This window comes from Numida meleagris, chromosome 1 (assembly GCF_002078875.1).
Source record: "Numida meleagris isolate 19003 breed g44 Domestic line chromosome 1, NumMel1.0, whole genome shotgun sequence".
Taxonomy (NCBI): Eukaryota; Metazoa; Chordata; class Aves; order Galliformes; family Numididae; genus Numida; species Numida meleagris.
Window position 1 is genome coordinate 127,454,547 of NC_034409.1, and position 11,999 is coordinate 127,466,545.

Consider the following 11,999-nt stretch of genomic DNA (forward strand, 5'->3'; position numbering starts at 1 on the left):
TTTTCTTCTCTTTTCTTCTCTTTTCTTCTCTTTTCTTCTCTTTTCTTCTCTTTTCTTTCCTTTTCTTTCCTTTTCTTTCCTTTTCTTTCCTTTTCTTTCCTTTTCTTTCCTTTTCTTTCCTTTTCTTTCCTTTTCTTTTCTTTTCTTTTCTTTTCTTTTCTTTTCTTTTTTCTTTTCTTTTCTTTTTTCTTTTCTCTTCTTTTCCTTTCTTTTCTTTTTGTTTTCTTTCACTCCTTCTCTTTTTTTCTCTTTTTCCTTCCTTCTTTCCCTCTTTCTTTTTTTTCATTCCTTCCTTTCTTCCTTCTTCTCCACCTTTTGTTAATTTATACACTGGTCAATTTTTTATATCATACTTGCATTGCGTTGTGTTAACAGTTTATTTATAGCAAGTGCCTATGGAATTTGAAAGCTAAGGCTAAAATAATCTCATGAAAAGATAGTAATCACCACTACCCTCTCAATGAGGTCAGAGGGTCTTGCAATGCTTCTGCTCCATTTCTTGAGAAGGCTATCTCTGCCTGTGAGTTTCCACTGTTAACTAAATTTTGCCAGCACAGTGGACTATATCGTCCATGAGAGTGCCTGCCTAAGGAGATATAGTCACTGATTGGGAAGAGAAATGCCCTCCAGTCATCCTGGACATCTTCACAGTATTGATACCATAGCTTATTCTGCATTTAATACAGCTGATAACAGTCTCAAAAAACATGGGCATTGAGATTCCTTCACCTCTATCATCTCGCTCCCCTGGTAGCGTTCAGCAACCATAAGGGATCCAAACCCTTCATGTCAGCTTATCTATCCGAAGGTAAATGTACTTAATGCAAGGAGGACGTTGTGCAGGTGGTGCAGTCCCCAGGCACCTCTTCCCAGGATCCCTTTCCCAATATTGCTTTGGCATAACTTTAGTCAGCTGCTGTTGGCTGAAGGCATAGAAAAAGTGGGTTGATCACTCAGCACTATTCTCTGACTCACCAAAGTGCTATTGCTGAACTCCTCTTCTGGCTTTCGCTTGTAAAAACAAGCACAAGGGAGAAAAAAAGAGCATGACTGCCCTTCTCCCATAATGTCAGTGTAAAACCAACCCATAACATCCACTTAGCGCCTCTTTAGAAGAGCTAAATGGATTTTGTAAATTCCTTTGGTAAATTAGTGCTGGTGTTATTCCTATAAATCTTGGCATTAGAATGATTTACCTCAATTGTAGCATTATTAATGTTCAGTAAATTAGGTCCTTAAAATGACATTTGCCATGCCATTAACTGAAGATAATCCACAAAGCTCATTTCTAACCCCCTTTATATTTTTTTATAATGTCCTTCATAAACATTGTTGTCACTCTCTTAGATGCACGCAGTTATCAGTATATTGATAGCTCTGACACAGCATATGCTTCAGATCAATCAGTGAATCAGACGACTAATTTAGACAATCTTTCCTTGTGGTCAGAAGATTCATTATTTATGAGTGCAAACAAAACGGTATCATTGTTCTTCAATTCAAAACACATGTTCTTGGGAACATCAGCCATCCTCAGACTTTCTTTGGTCAAAGTAGGTTAAGGCTCAGGAAAATGTTGGTAATTTCAGAAAGTGGCTGAACAAACATCTTCCAGGAATGAAAACATATCACTTGAAGCAACCAAGAAAAAATATTTTAAAAGACTTGATGGAAATATAGACATTATAAGCCTACTAATGTATTTTTTCCTGCTCCTAAACAAAAAGCATTTTCATTAAAGTCATATGGTGGCAGGAGGCATATTCATGACACATATAGTTTTATTTAAGGGCAAAGATCTTAGAAGTCATAATTAATTGGTCTGATCTATAAATTACTTGATTTTGCAAATACAAAAAAAAAAAAATGTCAAGCTTAATACTAGCAATACCTTTCCGTGCGTTATTAAAGCATCCTCTGATGAAATGGAGATGATATCATTGAATCATGTCTCTCTTGATGAATTTGCAGAACAACTGACTTGTAGATGACCTCACTGCATCAGGACAGAAAAGCCCACACCCACTTAAGTAGAGAACCAGCTACACAGTGAATTGTCTGATGAAGAGGATCTAACTCCACAAAACAATTATAGGAATAAAGATCTCCAATTTCTTTAGATCAGTAGTGTGACTTGATACCAAAATGAGAGATTAATTTTACAGCATCAGTTCTGTGACTCTAAAAGAGAAGCAAGCAGTCTGCCCAGTGAGTTTTTCTTGTGACCACTGTTACCTGAACCTGCCTCGAGACGGAATCAGAAACATGAGGACCTTTATTGATGACCTGGATGAGGGCATTGAGAGCATCCTCAGTAAGTTTGCAGACGACACCAAGCTGGCAGCAAGTGTCGATCTGCCTGGGGGTAGCAAGGCCCTACAGAGGGATCTGGACAGGCTGGATCTCTAGGCTGAAGCCAATGGGATGAGGTTCAACAAGACCAAATGCCGGGTCCTGCACTTCGGCCACAACAACCCTAGGCAATGCTACAGGCTTGGGGCAGAATGGCTGGAAGACTGTGTAAAGGAAATGGACCTGAGGGTGTTGGTCGACACTTGGCTGAGCATGAGCCAGCAGTGTGCCCAGGTGGCCAAGAAGGCCAATGGCATCCTGGCTTGTATCAGAAATAGCGTTGCCAGTAGGAGTAGGGAGGTAATTGTCCCTCTGTAATTGTCCCTCTGTACTCAGCACTGGCGAGGCCGCACCTCAAGTACTGTGTCCAGTTTTGGGCCCCTCACTGCAAGAAAGACATTGAGGCCCTGGAGCATGTCCAGAGGAGGGCGATGAAGCTGGTGAGGGGTCTGGAGCACAGGCCTTATGAGGAGCGGCTGAGGGAGCTGGGATTGTTCAGTCTGGAGAAGAGGAGGCTCAAGGGAGACCTTATTGCTCTCTATAACTACCTGAAGGGAGGCTGCAGTGAGCTGGGGGTCAGCCTCTTTTCTCTTCTAACTAGTGACAGGACAAGGGGGAATGGCCTCAAGTTGTGCCAGGGGAGATTTAGGCTGGATATTAGGAAATACTACTTTTCTGAAAGAGTGGTCGGGCGCTGGAATGGGCTGCCCAGGGAGGTGGTTGAGTCATCGTCCCTGGAGGTGTTCAAGAAACAGTTAGATATAGTGTTGAGGGACATGGTTTAGTGGGGTTATTGGTGGTAGGTGGATGGTAGGACTGGATGATCTTGTGGGTCTTTTCCAGCCTAGTTAATTCTGTGATTCTATGATTCTATGTCAGATGGTTTAGGAAGTTATTGCCCTTCAGCCCTCATCTATAACAAAATATTTAGCTAGGCTCACCCTCAGCTTCTGCTTCAGCACGAAATACAAGTAATCAGATGAAGGACCCACATCAATGTTTCAGCTGTTCAAGTGTGACTCAGAGAAGACATTTGATTGTGCCCTAGTAATCTATTGACCTCTGATGGAGCTCTTGTCAAAAAGCCAACTTCTAACCCTTTCTTCCCACTGTGCACTCCCGGGCTTATCCGTCTGTTCATGCTAACAGAGGAAATAGCAAACTCATACATTTGTCTTTTACTAATCACTTTCAGAGAGGAGGATACAATCACTGGAAAGTGTCATGCTGACAGCTTTGTAGCCTAGCTATCTATCAATACCCAGAAGAACAAGATCAGCTTGATCATACTCAAATTCATTACATCTACAAGACAGAGTTAATTAGTTCCAAAAACCAGGTCAATTTTCATTTCTGCACTCAGACTATTCAAACAGCGCAAGCAGGAAATGGCTGAAGAGTATTCCTTGCAGTGAACTCCAGGAGCTGGCAGGAAATCTTAAAAGGAGTAGAGGTTGCCACACAAGCCCAAGTGCACATATGAGGAACAGGAATATTGCGTCTCGTATGCCAGAGACATAGAGGCTTGAGGAACACAGAGAAAGAAGAGAATACAAAATATCCTGAGGTTTTCAGGCATTGTGAAAGATGAAAGAAGTTCCAGCTTCATCCTACTGAGTTCACGGTGCCAGGAACGGAGTATTGACTTCCATGGGTGCTCACTGTCAAGCTGAAGGTCTTTGCATCACTGCCATGTGCTTGCTGAACTTCTCTCCTTTTCTGAGGTTGGGATTTAAGCCTGCAGCCCCTCTTGAAATGTGCCTAATGTCCACCCGCTCACACACAGAAATCATAAAACATCATCAGGAATAGTATTTTTAGAACATGAAAGTAATAGAACATGAAAGCCATGATTGCCACAACAGAAGTCCAGCTTCAGCTCTAATTAATAATGCATGCTGCCCCAGACACTTCTTGCTTTCTATATGTGACGGCGATGTACAAGCTGGCTTGATCCAACTCCTAATGAGTACAAGATGCTGTTGTGGCTTTTGCTACCTGTTCTTCATTAGTTATTAGTAATAAAACACTAAAATTTATTGGGCAAGACTAGCTAATTGAAGGAAAAAATATGAAAAAACAGGACATTCCTTTATATACAAACTATACCAAAGGATTATTTGCATTTTTATTTTGAAAACAGAGAATGAAATTTTAGACACTTTTGCAGTAGAACTGCTTAGAAGACAAAAAGAATTATTAGAGGTTTACACATCTTCAAATTCTCCCAACATGGAGGATAGAATTTACTTGAAAAGGATGTATTACTTGAACTTTGGAAAAAAAAATACAGATGGCCCAGTAACATAAGCTTTACACCTTTAAAGGTTAAACTTTGTTTTACTTATGGATTTTTACTGTTAAAAATGAGAGAAAGAAAAACAGATTTTTATTGGTATAAATTTCAGCCAGCTCTTGTAAAATTTTTAGTCTTGTTCACTCAGCTTTAAGAATAGGGCAATACCTGACTGCTTGCAGTCAGGCAACAGGGAGAGCTGGCTTCACTCCCTGAAAATAACTGGGTTCATTGTGGACTTCAGCAGTAACAGGTAATTATAAAACTGAAGTTTTATTCACCCACTGATGAAATGTCAGCCATGGAGAAGATATCAAACTCGTAACAAATATCAGAGCTTTGATTCTTTTAAGTCTTGCAAATACATTGCCACAGTATTTTCATTTCTCTAAGCTGATGTAAGATCTTCACTACATACGCCCCCCTCAAAGAATCTTACAGTATGAATATTATTATCATCACTCAGGATGATTGTGTGCAAAATGGACAGCCATTTGCACGTCCTGTTGTGTCTTACCCACGCTATATTTTTGCTACACCTTGTGATAGCTGACTGTTTTAAATAAGATATGTGTACCTCTCAGTTATGACAGCGCACGTTCAGTGAAGCCAGCTGTGCTGCAATGTCTGCAGAGCTTGGTTCAGTTTCTTCTGCTGTCCTAGAAGAGTACAAGCTATTTTTAAAGCCTACATTTTCACTTGTTCTTGTATTGATAATCTCAAGGCAGATTTAGTAACTCACTTGCAGAGTTCAACTCAGATATCTAAAGATAACCCTGAAGCAAGCTTCCATATCACTAACATTCTTCACATATTATTTTGCTGATCCCGAGAGGGAATCTATAATAATAGAAAGGGAATGTGGGAAAGGGAAACTGTAAAAGAAATATATGATATTTGCGGTCTTGAAAAGGAAAAACTGCATTAGAAGTGTTTAGCCTTTGGCCAATACAAAACCTATGACCATGAACAGCCTTTTTCAGAAAAATCAGATGCATAAAGAAGAATCAGAGGAGTGATCAGAGCTGTTTGTATTTGGAGTCGGAAGAGTTTAACTCATTACGTTTTCTGTTATCCTGTTAATTAACCTGGTGGAAAGGTGCATTAAAATCTATGTTTAGGGAATGGTAGCTAGAAAGAGATATAATTTAAACAAAAACAGACCTTAGACCAAAGCACTGTGTACAGTGCAGTATGTCTACGTTAGGGGCATTATTATCAAATATACTGCTCAATCCTTGTGAGGGTCATCCTGCAAATTTGAAACACATATTAACAGGGAAAGTCCACTCAGAGCCTAAGATCATTGTCCAGACGTTGTTGATAGAAAGCCATGAGAGGTGACAGCGCTGAGCAAAGTAACATCCTAGAGATCCCTTTTTCCCCATTAAATTTGGAAGGAGCCCATACAGCTAACTTGGCATAGATACTTCCGTTAAAGCTGAATGAGATGAATCCAAATGAAAGTTAAGTTACTACTGAATGGATGGAAAGCATAATTTTGAATGTTGTGATGCCAGCGGCAACCCAAAGAGGATGACAATGGGCTGCTGGCTACGAAGATCAGTGTGTTTCCATGAATCACTAAATAAACAATGGGAGATGGAAGAAGAGGCCTGCATTCCTTAAAAGGACAAGATGTACAAAAAGTAAACTCATGGTTTTAAAAAAGAAAACAACTAAGAACAGAAAACAAAGCAAGCTGTTTCTAAAAGTAAACTTGAATCACCAAATGTGTTTAATGTAAAGAACCCAGCATGTGGCTGCATCAGAAATATACATTAAGGAAAAAACCTTGTGTCTGGAATAAATTTCCCAACTATTTTGTTTCCTTTAATAAGAGAACAGAATATGGGGGGAGGGTGTCTGACACCACAACCCTGCCTTTTCTTAACTGAGCAGAAAAGATTTTAAGGGCTGAAAACATTTTGCAGAGTAATCCTGGGGGTAAAAAAAAAAGGACCTAGACTTACCTATGTAACGTAAGGAATTTAACTGAACTACCTATTTGCATGAACTTCTATCAGGCTCATGATAAAATAGGCATCTCCAGGGAACAAGTAAGATCTTAGATGGGCTACATATCCCTTTGAAGGCCTGTAGTTGTTTCTACTCATCATAGAGAGCGCTTCTGATGAGGACACTCCTAGCAGTCACCAAAGATAGGTGTCTGTAAGGGATACCAAATGAATACCAAACCTAGATCCATGCCATCAAAGTACTAAAAGCACCAAAAACTGCTGCTTGCTCCATATAAGTGCGGATGAACAGAGTCTGAGCATCCCTGGACTTTCAACAATGTTGCTGGCCTACAATTCCCTCCAAGTTAGGAAAAATACCAGAGTCAATGTCCCGGTCTTTTTAGATCCTTGACAAGGAGCATTAGTTGTGTCTTCCTGCAGGCCATACAGCAAAGTTGGCATCTTCCAAATAACTCAAAGGGCAATTATCAACAGAAAGAGAGATATAATTTATCTGGATGACAGCTACAGAAGACAAGATATGTCCTCTACTCACCTCCATGAACATAAAGTGCTATGCACCTCATGGAGCACTGCTGTGTTCCTGGCATTCCATAACTCACTTCATGCTGATTTCCTGTGCACTTCGTAGAATCATAGAATCATAGAATCATAGGATGGCTTGGGTTGGAAGGACCTCAAGGATCATCGAGGTCCAACCACCCTGCCACAGGCAAGGAAACAAATCACCAGCTCTGGTACTAGATCAGGTTGCCCAGGGCCCCATCCAACCTGGTCTTGAACACCTCCAAGGATGGAGCATCCACAACCTCTCTGGGCAGCCTGTTCCAGCACATCACCACTCTCCCTGTGAAGAACTTCCCCCTGACATCTAATCTTCCTTCCTTGAGCTTAAAACAATTTCCCCTTACTATATCAGTATCTACCTGAGTAAAAAAATGATTTCCCCCCTTTTTATAATCCCATTTTAAATACTTAGATGTTTGGGTGGTTTTTTTTCCTTTAACATAGGCTTTCTTTCTAAACAAGTTTTCTGCTTGAAATACCATAGAGAATTATACACAACTACTGATCTTCTTGCCGTGATTACTATTTTTTGTGAAGTAAAAACTACTTATTCTCTGACCAACACACTCCAACAGCTTTGTCAAAAACATTAGCATAAAAGTTACCAAATAGCACAAAAATGAGTCAATAGTAAGATGCTATTAGCATCAACATATTTTATGGGCTGACCAGAAATGTGCTGTTGTTCTACTCAGATAAACTGCAATATTACTGCAAATATTACTCATTACATTTTCATCAAAATTCCTGCACAACTAGTAAAAATGAAACCTTAGCACTCACCTCCCAGCATGGATATCAAAGGTCTTACCTCTACATATTGATATTTCACCTGATAACTTGGAAGATGGGATATTGAACCAAATGTGAGATTGGGCATGTGACATTCTATTAGCATTTGAAAATTCTTTCCCATACCATTTATCTAAAAATATTCACTCTTCATTGTGCCATAACAAAAAGTATGGAGCTCTTCCAAGACATTTGCTCAGTTGCCTTGGCAGTATGTAAGCAAACCTGCAGAAAGTTTGAGCTTCTAGACTACATAGAAAGGCATGGCTTCTTAATCCTAAAAGCCTATCCATAAGTTCTCTGTCCATTTTGAAAACAAAAGGACATTTGGACACTGTAGTACATGCTGTATATTAGTGTCTTTAGTATGCAGTGGTACCAGAAGATGACAGCATTCATCAAATGTGCATCTTCTTGGGCTTTCCTGCAAGCACTTGCAGCGAGGCAGCTTGTGACTGTCAGGCTGTAAACTGTCTGGGCATCAAGTGGTAATGTTGGCATATGGCATTCTAATCAGTATTAGTTTGCAAAACTTTGTTCTTTCTACTGAAATTCTGCGTCTCCATGACCGACAGACACAGGCAATTGATAAAATAGATTTCCTACGTACCTTGCATTCTTTCTTTCCTTCCAAAAAGACTTTGAAGCAACAGGCAAAAAGATGTTAGTTGCAGAAATTGTCCCACTTACTACCCTTTTGGTTATGCCTTAGGATCTACAAACTCATATGCAGTGAAGCAGTTTGTAAATCATTCTCAATCAGAAGAGACACCAGTCAGTACTGAAGGATGTGGTACCAGCAACACACAAAACTGTCGCGTAGACTTAGCGTTAGATTCTGTACATCACTTGTGCTTCTTACTCACTCAGGTCCAACATTTGTCCAAATGATGTCAGAGGTGAAGTCATCTGTCTTGTGATCTGTCCCACATCTCATAAATATTATATTTTATTTGCATTCATAGCTGTGCAGTTCCAAAATGTGTCATACAATTCCTGTGGATAATGTTCATATTCTCTCTCATGCCATTATGTTTTTCTGTTCAGAAGATTTGGGAGAGCTCTTAACACTTTTTCAAAACTATGCTACAAAATTTCTTAAGATTTCTGTATCTATCTGCAACAAAAATACTTGAACCAAAGAGTCCAAAAGAATCTGTGGGTTTACCTACTTGCCCACACCTTTTCCAGCAGAATGTATTCTGTTTCTCTTTTAAAATTCATATGCTGATACATAGCATAAACAGTGGTCTTAAATGCATATAAAATCTTGCAGATGGGCAACGTTGCAGAATTAATTTCCTGACCCTTTGTTAAAAAGATAATAAATAAATAACATTGCATAAATGTGAGATCCTATATTAATTTTACAACTATCATGAAGACTAGCATTACATTATAACCTGGGAATATTCCAGTATATTTTTACAGCACATCTACTGCACAGGAGAAATAAACAAGAATGCTTCCAACACCATAAACTGGGAACTGGTGGAATCATAACTCATGTTATTCAGATCAAGCATATTTTAGATAACTGACAGTCAGCCAAAAAAAAAAAAAAGAACAATTCTTTAGAGTATATTAAAAGCTATTTTGCATGAGATAAATGTTGAGAGAGCATTAAAGAGCTTAGGAGTTCAACCTATGTAACTTTTTTTACCAGCTTTACAGATATAAATGAAAATGTCAAGTGCTTCTAATAGGTTAGTTTATGGGACTGTGGTAAGTATTTATAGAGATTGGTCTGGATGATTTTCCATTAGGTACAGTACCATACAGTTTTTGGCTCACGCTTGAAGGAAGTTATAAACCAAAGTGGGTTCTTCATTCCTCAGTGTTTGACATATTCTGATTGCAGAACATTTGGGGTTTTACACGATTTATTGTAAATAATCTCTCCTATAATGTTCACAGCACAATAATTCACAACCCTGAGGCAAGATAGTTCTGCAAAAAATGACATTATATGGAAGATAACTTTTCAGAATTTACCATTTGAACATCATGTCCAGAATATATAACACATGTAAAGTGGTCAAATCCTCATTTTTCAAATATTTTTTTCTATCATTTTGTGGTATTTCATTAAAAATAGTTACAGCCAGCCTAATAGCTTGACTGATAACCCAATATGTTACTACATCCCACAGTAGGATAAGTTGAAAGTAAGGAAACAGGACTTGCTCTTGGATGCAAGATGCCCAGCATCAGGTGCTGTGTGCTGAGAGCAGGCTGATCATGTCTTAAGAGCAGATGATAAAAAGGAAAGGCTGAAACATATAAAATATATATACCATTAAAAGTATGTTGCTGAACTGATATTTTTTTCTTAAACAAAAGAACAAAAGAAAAATTTGTGTTCACTAACCTTTAAGTAAAATTGAGAGTCAGTTCTTTTCTCTGGTATTAACCTGTTTTCACCTGTCTTTTCTCTCTGTTCCCTTTGAAGGTGAAATTATGATAAATTATTATTATTAATATTTATAATGGTAAAAGAACACTCTGTACAGTTGAATAATTGGACTTAGAATCTGAACATTTGGGTCCTGTTGCCAGGTTTATGACCAATTCAGGGTATAGAGGGGAATGTACACACTTAATTAAAAGACTTCTTGTTCTTCTCCGAACCTTTTCCACCCGGACCCCTATGTCTGGAATTTTAAAAAGCTGTTAAAGAAACTTAGATTTCCAAGTGCAAATCCATTATAAATAGTCAGTAGCAACTGTTATAAGATGTCCATTCCCTTATGAAACAGAGGAGAAGGTGTCTCTGAAAGGCAACTCACTAGTCGGGGATTACAAAGTTAACCTTCTCAGGCTCTTGGAGGGCAGGAGCAGAACACCTAGGGCAAAAACATGGCAGATGTTGGGACAGAGGCTGTAGTCATCTGGAGTGAATACTACTTTAGAAAAAAACCAAAGGCAGTCTCTTTGAGGATCTATGATCTTTGCTAGCTTTATGACAGAGGTTCTGGCAAGACTTTCTCCCACTTGCCCCATGTTACACCCTTCTGTCATTCCATGGAAGACGTCACAAGAGAAGGATCATCGGCTTCACTCTGTTCTTCAGGGAAGGTCTAAGTTTACCAGGAGACAGTTGGGCACCCTGTAGATGGCCTGAATGAACATTCTTAGCAAGGTGAGCAAGGAAACTCCTGAGTCAGAGCAAGCTTTCTGAGACAATGCACTCCCAGTAAGAAAGGCCGAAGACCTCTGTGCCATAGAGGTGGCCTGCCTGATTCAGTGCAGCTCTCCCAAGGAGACCTGGGATTGCAGAGTAGACAAATCTGCACTGGGAGAAATAACCAGTTCAGAGTGGTATGGCTGCAAAGATCAATACTCAAGAGTCCTTGGACTGGAACTCATAAAGTTTTCAGGCAAAGACCAGTGTTATCAAATTATAACTCTTCATGATAATAAATATACAGAGCAGCATTTACCAACATTGTGCAGTGTAGCTCGAAAACGAGAAATCATCAACTTTCTTCCAAAAGAGAAGTATATATAACCTTTTTTTCCTGTTTTCTAATGAAACCAGTTTCATCTCCTAAGAAAAACTTTGATTCTTCAACACTTTTCTCAAAAGCAGCCTCCTTTTATGTCCACCTGAAAATGACAATGATATTTTCCCTGATGTTTTACCTTGATACATCACTTAATAGATATCCTGACTTTGCGCTGAGTACTAATATGTCCCTTTGTTCACTAGGACAATCACCTCCTTTATCTATCACAGAGTACAGTGTTAACAGGTTGGATCTCTCAGTGGAGTAGAGTTCCCTGAGTCATTTTGATAAGGTTTAGGATGTTTAAGATAACAGTGAAATTAAATGTCAGTGATGCCTTCTTTAAAGTAAGGAAAGAGCTATCATTCAAAAAAAAAAAAAAAAAAGAACTTGCATATTTTAGTACTTCAGATTAGGAGGAATTCTTGCTGACTCTTAGCAGAAGTAAAAAAAAAAATACATGAGTCTTGGAGCTTTAAGGCTTTAAGTGTTGCATCTAAA

General features: G+C 39.0%; 1 long non-coding RNA gene across 1 annotated transcript; it reads right to left on the reverse strand.

The window, feature by feature from the left end:
* LOC110395557 lies at nt 9,929–10,983 on the reverse strand. Its single transcript, XR_002436452.1, has 3 exons — nt 10,779–10,983; nt 10,361–10,433; nt 9,929–10,262 (listed from the first exon to the last, which is right to left on the reverse strand). It is a non-coding gene; the product is annotated as an uncharacterized LOC110395557 (long non-coding RNA).